The sequence below is a fragment of the Macrobrachium rosenbergii genome, chromosome 13 (assembly GCF_040412425.1).
Source record: "Macrobrachium rosenbergii isolate ZJJX-2024 chromosome 13, ASM4041242v1, whole genome shotgun sequence".
Classification (NCBI taxonomy): Eukaryota; Metazoa; Arthropoda; class Malacostraca; order Decapoda; family Palaemonidae; genus Macrobrachium; species Macrobrachium rosenbergii.
In genome coordinates, this window is record NC_089753.1 from 63,338,955 (window position 1) to 63,346,944 (window position 7,990).

Consider the following 7,990-nt stretch of genomic DNA (forward strand, 5'->3'; position numbering starts at 1 on the left):
AGCTGGTAGATCTGGTTTAACTGCCCTCCTCCTTGCCCAACTGCACGATTTCAGCTCGTAAACAAGAAGGGTTTCATATTAGTCTTAGTCTGAGAATTTCCGAATCTTCTGCTCAAACTGCTCTTTAAAGTCCGACATGCCACTGGAACAAAAAAATCTGTTAACATTTGGCAAAATACTGTTGCAAAATCATGTTAACATTTGGCAAATGTCCTTGCAAAAAGTAGAAAAACTGCCAAATGTGTACATTTTGCAATCAATTTTGCCTATTGTGCACAATCGGCACCAAGCGCTGCAAATTGTACAATAATAGGCAATTAATTGCAAAATGTACACATTTGGCAATTATCCACATTTTGCGTAACATATATATATATATATATATATATTGTTAAAGATTTTATTCCTCCCTGAACTGACAGCCAAGAATTAATTTATTCAGGGAATAATTTCACCTTTCATTTGACTGTTGGGCCAAGAAAACATTGTGGGCGAGGTAGACCAAGCTTATTTTGAGCTAAGAAAGGCCGGTTAGCACCTGTTTGAATTCATGTAGGGATAGCCCCACCTCAACTGGCCTGAGGTAAACAATAGAAGAAACATCTTCACCCCCATCACGTGATATAGGAGCGGCCGATCCGCTAGGGGAATGGAAGGCACATCCAGGCTGTGAGATAGATAGGAACTTAACCTCTAAGTACCTGATCTTAAGATCTACTTTTTCTCCACTCCTTTGCTGGCTGTATGACACTTTGCAGATCGACGTAGGCCGAGACTTTGAAGCAAACAACTGTGGAAGGTGCGCTCTGGATTCCCGGGAAGCACGCCACTTTGGACATACCCACCGCCCAAGACACACGTGCGGCTCTTCTTCCTTTTACGCTGGTAAAACTAACTTCGGCAACTGATCAAGTGTCTCATGTTTAGTGCACACATCTGCAGGCCCAGGTACATTAACCACTATTAGTCAGTAAGCCAGCCCTTTGTATTTTCCTCCCCCTGAAATTTCTTGGTTTTCAATTCCTCCAAACCTCAATTTTCTTCCTCAAAGCAGTCCCTTTGTTAAGTCACCCTACTTTGAGCAGCCCATGAATCGCCCTATGACTTGCTTTGAAATCAACCTAATATGATTCAATAACAAGTATTCAAATATTCCCCCCATAGCGTAAATTAAGGGCAAATTAATTTAAGTAAGTCAAGTGATCAATTCCTCCCTAGTGTGTAGATTCTTGGTACGTAGGGTCAGTAACAAGGAGATTTCCTTCGTTCCCCGTGTGTTTGTACTAACTCCGGAACTCTCTTCCAGGAGCCATCACACCTTGCCCAGTCGCAAAATCTATGCCGAGACCCGTAAATGCCTGCTGTCCAAATTTCACCACTATTCCTGGTCGCAGCCTGATCTCAAGAATCTGTTGCCCACACAGAAATCATCTTGATTAACTAATTGCCATTATCCTGGAATTCATCCCTTCCAATGTATTACTGTCTGTGAATTGATGCATTTTAGCATAACAGAGCCACTTGTTTTAATGGGTATTGTTGTATCTGTGGCCCCTCATATTTACATTGTGTGTCTGTAAATTTCTGCATTATTGATCTAGCATATGTGATTTATGTGTCTGTAAATTGTTACATTTTTGGTCTCACATACTTGCCCCCATTCACTGAAAATAAAACCCCTTTGACTATAACAGAATTCTAATTCCAAATGGCGACCTTCATTATTTACGTAAATCGAGGAAGATTCGAAGGTGAGTTCGAGTATTTTTCCCTTTTTGTTCATAATCTTGGACTCCCTTGGTACGAAGGCAGTCTATAATAATAAATTGTCCCAATTCCTCCGCACCAAGGACCCAGTTTATGACAATAAGTATGTATATATATATATATATATATATATATATATATATATATATATATATATATATATATATATATCCACGTCAGAAGGTGAGTGAAAACAGGGACTTTGAAAAAGTACTTTTGTAGTTTATTCTACATTTTCACGTTCACACTGATTACAAAAAGAAGTTGACAGATCATTATATACAAAAACAGGCAGAGGCGGGGTTACAGTTTGTTAATCTGGGCAGCATGTTAAACAAAAAGACAGGGACAAAGAATTAAGGGATAATCCAGGTTGGAGATTAACATTCCTGGTGAACGTAGTTTCAGTGAACACAGTTTCTAGCAGACTCCTTTACTGATGGTCGTTGACCTTGTAGATTACCGTTGACTTATCCCAGTTCATCACATGGCCTGTCTTCAGCCAATGAACTGCAATGCCATTATTTGATAGACCCCTTGAAATGGCATATTTGTGTTGGGAGCTTCCAGTTCAAACAATATTGTATACAGTATTCCTTGGAAAGAATGTAATACAATTTAAATTGGTCAAACTTCAAAAGGACTAAAAGTAAGAAGCTCCCAACACAAATATGCCATTTGCAGAGGCTTATCAAGTAATGGCATTGCAGATCATTGGCTTAAGGCAGGCCATGCGATGAACTGGGATAAGTCAACGATAATGTACGACATTTGTAGCTTTTATGATTGTATATAAATCACAGTGAGATAAAAATTTCATAATAAGAGATGTGTGGTCCAAACTTACTAATGAGCTCTCATGATGGAGGTAGGTTAATGCCAAAGTTAAGTACAATTTCCCCACTCTCGATGGGCAAACAAGTACAGCAGATTTGGCGTTAACATATACCGCTCTTGATGGCTCAGTGGGTAGACTGTCAACTGGAGCTGTTGGAAGGTACTGTGTCGAGGGATCGAGACCCGGCATACCAATCCATTTATCACTTATAATTCTCCTTGTTGATAATTCCCCATTGGGATATTCCCAAAGTTATATGAATTGGATATTAAGTGACATTTGTAGTTTCATGGTATGTATATATATATATATATATATATATATATATATATATATATATATATATATATATATATATATATATATATATATATATATATATATATATATATATATATATATGTATGTATATACAGAGAAACCATAGAGAGGGCCGACTTCCCTATGTGTTGCATTGTAATTGGCTGAGTGCCGGCGGCCATTTTGATTGTGTGTAACTGGAGGTTGCAAAAGACGCATCATTTGGTCACTGCAGCCGAGTCTACACCAAATTATCTCTCCATGGATCATTTACACTACACAGGCCAAACCAAGAATACCTCTGGATCAAAAGGAACAGTGTTCTGCCATTAACTGTACAAAGCATACAAAAACAAACAAAGAAGTGGCCTTCTACTCTTTTCCAAAGGACAACACGAGGTGACTGAGCACATTAGTGCGTCAGCCCATCTGCTTGCAAGCAGTTTGGTTACTGCTATGTACTATTCATTATTGTTCTGAAAGTGTACAGTTTATGAAGCAATTGTATGTTACAATATGACTAAAATATCAACTGGAAATCAAGAATAAAGCATCCAAAGAAAAGAAATTATGTAAAAACAGAAAACTGTTGAAAATTTCCCAAAAATGAATTCATATTAATCCAATGAGTATTTTGTTAACAGGTCTTCACACTCTAACTCGATTAAGCTTGGTGTTTGTTAATGCTTTTGGTGGTGGACTGGTGGTGATTTTAATGCTAAACAATGTGTGCTATGTATATGTGTTGATGCCTTTGGCGGTGGTACGTGATTAGTAATTAAAAATACTACCTATTTCCAATAGGTTGTGCACAGGCATAGCATTTAGTGCATATTTTGCTACGGCATGGTATTTACGAAGGTATGACATTTTGCTAGCATGTTCTTCCCCTAGGGCCTATTATATCTGCCATCATTTAAAGACACTGAAGTACAATAATTATTTTTCCAGATGCAGTCCTTTCACAGGTAATTTTACACAGCCTAAATGTTTGAAAATATATATTATTCTATTTTACAGAACTTTGAATAAAATTGTTTAAACATTTTTCCAAGGGTTATTTTTATTTTATTTTACAGAACTTTGAATAAAACTGTTTAAACATTTATGGGTTATTTTTGTTTATAAATATACCACATACATGTCTGTAAGAATATCTGAGAAGAATAAAATTTTTATCCCAATAAGGAATTACCAAAATAGGTATTATTTGGAGCAAAGTCTGCTCTGCTGATCTAGTCACATTTGGCTGTGATGTATCTGAGTGGTCCTCTTACTGTTACATACTTATATAGGCCTATTTGTACCCTTATTTTCTGATATACGTCCATAAAATGAACAATCATAACAGCTGTCAAATAAATAAACACTGGCAGTTAGTTGTGTTCCAGCATAAAGACAAACTGTTGGCCCTACCGTGGGTTGCAGTGCACTCAGAACATGTTTGTTTACAAAACGTTGCTGTGACAGCAGCTCCAGTTACACACAATCAAAATGGCGGCCAAATTACGCTGCACATAGGAAATCGGACCTGTCTATGGTTCTCTCTGGTATATATATATATATATATATATATATATATATATATATATATATATATATATATATATATATATATATATATATATATATATATATATATATATATATATATATATATATATATATATATATATATATATATATATATATGTGTGTATATGTAATGGGAAGGCATGCACTTCTTATTAACTGTCTGTTGTACTGCTTGCTTGCACTTCTTAGGAACAAGTTGCTCGATATTTAACTATGATGGAACTTCACTTATCGTGCTCAGATGTCAACTATCTTTTAATATTTCATAAGTTCTTCTTTTGTTTAATGTTGGTTAAATGAAATTTATGTTTCCCCTAATTACATTTATTTAGTCTTTAAACTGTATAACTTTTCCACCTTTCAAAGGGTAGCAATGACCAAGTCTTTATCTTAAAGGCACATCGTAAAATTCGTGGACTTAGAATTTCACTTGGACTATGGGCATTCAGAAATTTTATAAGTTCACAAGTCTGTTTGGGTTTTCACAGTCACCTCTCCACACATCTCGCACACTCCCTGCCCTGATGCCTTTTTCTAACTGACTCTGCTTCCAGAGCCTTCGTATATATGGGTATGGGTTCGATGCCTAAATCTGGTATAATTTTCCCTAGTTTCGTCCAGATGGGCTTCCCTTTTCCATTAATGTTTCACGTTTAATTGTCTATGCAATTCGTTCAACGGTTGTTATCGAGTTAACGTTATGGTGTGCGAGAGGTCACCGGGCGAGGTCAAGATCTAAATTAGTTCATCTTTTTGCCCAGCGCAGTACGGATAAAGACTATTAGTCACTGGCGATGAATGGTTAAACTCGGCATCTGTTATACTTAGTTTTTGTTAACGTCTTTTCTGTTTTTATTTTGCTCTCTCTGTCTTTATCAGTGATTTTCTGTATGCCCTTGTGCGTATATCAAAGTATTTAGTTTATTCAATTATAGACTCGTTTCTATTATAATCTCGGCCAGCTACCCAGCTGACTCCGGCAGCTCTAGCTAACTAAGGCAAAACTAATATATCTACGAGGACTCCTAACACATGCTTCTTAAGAAAATCACACAACTTATAAGATAACTTTAAAGCATTAAACTGAATATAAAACAATCATTTCTTCAATCAAATTGAATAAGATATTCAAATGTACTACCCAAACAAAATAGAATTTGCTATCCAAGTTACATAATTATTACTCAGTCCTCAGTCCTATGCTATTTAGGTGGATATCGCCCTATTATTTATGAAATTGACGAATAAATATTGTTCTTCTTCTCTTCTGATGACGACGAAAGTCATAGTGTTTCTTGGTTGACTATGCGAAGGGGGATGTAGACTTGACGGTTACCTTCTCGATCTCGTACTTCTTGAAACGTCCTGGAGCAGTATCCTTGTGTAATTGTATGTGTCTATGAGTGTGTTATGTGTTTATGCAAACTTATCTTGACTTCTTTGATGTGACTATTAGTAATTTTCTCGTATGATAAGTTTTGTATGTTTATTATTCAACACAAAAGTTATGATTGGCAACTCTATTAAAGGAAGTGGTAAGAGATTAGTACACGTAAATTTCTTCTCTACATTTACTGTAACAACAGTTAGTAAGTTTCCATTAACTAAAAGCTTATAAACAAGTGGATAAGGTAAGTGTGTTAGTTATTGCTACAAAATCTGAATTAATGGTAAAAGAAATTTTCTTTACTGAAATTTTTTAATGTTTATCTTAACCCTTTTCGTTATTTTTCTATCTAGGAAATTCCCTCTTAAGGATAATAGTCATTCTTGACTAGGAACTAAGATATTGTTAAATTCCTTGAAATGATTACATTACATTTTAAAATTTACGTACAATCTCTCGTTTCCTAAATACTCCCCTTTATAGTTAAAGAAAAAGTAAATCCGAAGTTAGAGCTCTTAACCCCAAATCTTGCTACAAAACCAACTAATCAAAGCAAGAATTGTAACAATATAAAAAAAGGTTTATTCCTAAGTCAACCGATGAAGGTAAATTTAGCAATAAAGAAATCAAATACAGGGAATAATAGGATGATTGATGGGTTTGTTCTTATTATAATTACTGAAATGTGACTCTTCTATTTCTTAGGCTATACCTAGTTTTTCCTTCTGAAATTTCTTCTTTTGGTTCTTCAGTCATTTCTGGTTTTTTGACTTTTTTAGTTCTCTTGACTTTGTCTTTATTTATCCAAAATCCTTCATCTTCTAATAATTCAGCATATGTGGAAGGTACTTGGTTGTTTATTCTTGTCACTTTCACTTTTGTCTCTTGTATATCTATGACTCTGTAAGGACCTGTGAATTTAGTGGCTAACTTATAATTAATTCCACTTCTTACTTCCTTCTTGAAGTAAACTTCATCCCCTATCTTGTAATCTACTGGCTTTAACCCTTCTTGATGTTTGTCGATCATGATCTTCTGGGCTTCTTCTAGATTCTTGTGTAACTGTTTATGAATTACCTTGAAATTACTAGTTCTTATCTTCATGATATCTTCAGAATAATTTGGCTGTATTGGCTGATTCAGCCATGCATATGGTAATCTTGGTTCATATCCCATCAAAGCTTTTATGGGCGTTGCTTGAGTACTGGAATGATTTCTAGCATTTAATGACAATTGGACTAAAGGTAAATTGATATCCCATTCAGGATCCTGTCCTACTGTGTGCCTTAATGCATCTAGAACCTTTCTGTTATTTCTTTCTACTAAACCATTGCTAGCTGGATGATATGGTTGTATTGTTACCCTTCTCTACTTTGAATGCATCACAAATTTCTTGTACTAATGAATTATTGAATTCGGTACCATTGTCAGATATTATAAGCTGTGGGAGAATATCTACAAAAGATTTTGTCAAAGAGAGCGACTGCACATTCTTTAGCTCCCCTTTCCTGTTATTGGTATTAGCTCTGTGTATCTGGTAAGTGCATCTTTACACACTAGTATATTCTTATCCCCCTTACTCGTGGTATGCAAGTTAGTTATGAGATCTATTGCTACTCTTTCAAATGGAGTTTGTGGAATGGGATACTTCCCTAGAGGTACTTCTTTATCTGTTCTTCCTTTATAACTGTTACAAGTATTGCAGCTTTTCACATAGTTGCTAACATCTTTGTAAATTCCCTTCCAATGGAAAGATCCTTTAATTAATCTAACTGTTTCATCTCTTCCTGGGTGTGCTCTCATGTCATCATCATGCATTAGTTCAATCACTTTGCTTCTTAGGCTCTTAGGTACTATTCTTTTGTGAGTTACACCTTGAAAGGACTTAAATGGGTCATATTTTTCACACATCCAGACTAATACATTGTCTATGATATTCACTGCATCTATGGGACATCCACTTTTCTTACTCAATTCTACTTGCTCTTGCTGATAAAATTCTTTCTTATTTTCTACAAATCTGAAAACTTATTTCAGATCTTCATCCTCCATTTGTTTCCTTATGAAGTTTTGCCTGGAAAGTTCTTCTGTATAATGCATGGTAAATACATTGCATACTGGTT